The sequence below is a fragment of the Rhinopithecus roxellana genome, chromosome 7 (genome assembly GCF_007565055.1).
Source record: "Rhinopithecus roxellana isolate Shanxi Qingling chromosome 7, ASM756505v1, whole genome shotgun sequence".
NCBI lineage: Eukaryota > Metazoa > Chordata > Mammalia > Primates > Cercopithecidae > Rhinopithecus > Rhinopithecus roxellana.
This window is the reverse complement of record NC_044555.1, coordinates 40352777-40355213: the sequence shown is the minus strand read 5'-3', so window position 1 is coordinate 40355213 and position 2437 is coordinate 40352777. Positions and strand designations below refer to the sequence as shown.

The 2437-nt window shown below is 37.9% G+C and overlaps 1 pseudogene; it reads left to right on the top strand.

The window, feature by feature from the left end:
- The first annotated feature begins 482 nt into the window (after positions 1-482).
- On the top strand, positions 483-748 carry LOC115898717 (annotated as a pseudogene).
- The last annotated feature ends 1689 nt before the right edge of the window (positions 749-2437 follow it).

Here is a 2437-nt window from a genome sequence, read left to right as displayed (position 1 = left end):
CCTAGGAATACAACTTACAAGGGATTTGAAGGACCTCTTCAAGGAGAACTACACACCACTGCTCAAGGAAATAAGAGAGGACACAAACAAATGGAAAAACATTCCAGGTTCATGAAAGGGAAGAATCAATATCAGGAAAATGACCATACTGCCCAAGGTAATTTATAGATTCAATGCTATCCCCATCATGCTACCATTAACTTTCTTCACAGAATTGGAAAAAAACTACTTTAAATTTCACATGGAACCAAAAAAGAGTCCTCCTTGCCAAGACAATCCTAAGCAAAAAGAACAAAGTTGGAGGCATCATGCTACCTGACTTCAAACTATACTACAAGGCTACAGTAACCAAAACATCATGGTACTGGCACCAAACCGATACATAGAGCAATGGAATGGAACAGAGGTGTCAGAAATGACACCACACAAACCTGACAAAAACATGCAATGGGGCTTTTTTTTACCTCGTTGCACTTCTGAGAGCAAGATGGGTCACCAGCAGCTGTACTGGAGCCACCCGCGAAAATTCGACCAGGGTTCTCGCTCTTGCCGCATGTGTTCAAACCGGCACGGTCTGATCTGGAAATATGGCCTCAATATGTGCCGCCAGTGTTTCCGTCAGTACGCGAAGGATATCGGTTTCATTAAGTTGGACTAAATGATCTTCCTTCAAAGGATTATCCAAGGCATCTACCCAGTGAAAAACCATGATAGTTCTTTGTACATAAAATAAACATTTGAAAAAACCAAAAAAAAAAAAAAAAAACATGCAATGGGGAAAGGATTCCCTATTTAATAAATGGTGTTGGGAAAACTGGCTAGCCATATGCAGAAAGCTGAAACTGAAATCCTTCCTTACACTTTATACAAAAATTAACTCAAGATGGATTAAAAACTTACATGTAAGACCTAAAACCATAAAAACCCTAAAAGAAAAACTAGGCAATACCCTACAGGACATAGGCATGTGCAAAGGTTTCATGACTAAAACACCAAAAGCAATGGGACTAAAGCCAAAATTGACAAATGAGATCTAATTAAATTAAAGAGCTTCTGCACAGCAAAAGAAACTGTCATCAGAGGGAACAGGCAACCTACAGAATGGGAGAAAATTTTTGCAATCTATCCAGTTGACAAAGGACTAATACCCAGAATCTAAAAGGAATTTAAATAAATTTACAAGAAAAAACAAATGACCCCATCAAGATGTGAGTGAAGGATTTGAACAGACACTTCTCAAAATAAGACTTTTATGCAGCCAACAAACATATGAGAAAATGCTCATCATTGCTGGTCATTAGAGAAATGCAAATCAAAACAAAAATGAGATACCATCTCACACCACTTAGAATGGAGATCATTAAAAAGTCAGGAAACAACACATACTGGAGAGGATGTGGAGAAATAGAAGCACTTTTACACTGTTTGTGGGAGTGTAAATTAGTTCAACCATTGTGGAAAACAGTGTGGTGATTCCTCAAGGATCTAGAACTAGAAATACCATTTGACCAAGCAATCCCATTACTGGGTATATACCCAAAGGATTATAAATAATTCTACTATAAAGACACATGCACACATATGTTTATTGCAGCACTATTCACAATAGCAAAGACTTGGCACCAACCCAAATGCCCACCAATGATAGACTGGATAAAGACAATGTGGCACATATACACCATGGAATACTATGCAGCCATAAAAAAGGATGAGTTCATGTCCTTTGCAGGGACATGGGTGAAGCTAGAAACCATAACTCTCAGCAAACTAACACAGGAACAGAAAACCAAACACTGCATGTTCTCACTCATAAGTGGGAGTTGAACAATGAGAACACATGGACAGAGAGAGGGGAACATCATATACCACGGCTTGTCAGGCAGTGAGGGGTAGCATTAGGAGAAATACCTAATGTAGATGATGGGTTTATGGGTGCAGCAAACCACCATGGTACATGTATACCTATGTAACAAACCTGCATCTTCTGCACGTGTGCCCCAGAACTTTAAAAAGTATAATTTTAAAAAATATAAAAAAGCATAATATTAAGTTAAACCACATGAGATTGCTGGGTTTTTCATTCAATATATGTTTTTACCTTATGAATGTCAAGAAAAAGAAGTGACATTTTGGACATGAATAATATGTAGAGAAAAGAAATTTAGAATATTAAAATCTTGATTTTGAGTATGATAAGACAAGTCCTTGGAGGAATTGATATAAAAAATGGGTTAAACATCAGATCATGAAGAAATCAAAATAATATAAGTGAGTTTTATTGCTTCAGAAAATATTTCTCTCAATTGAGAAAAGAAGTAGAAAGTGGGGGGTGGAGCAAGATGGCCGAATAGGAACAGCTCCAGTCTCCAACTCCCAGCGCAAGCGACACAGAAGACCGGTGATTTCTGCATTTTCAACTGAGGTACTGGGGTCATCT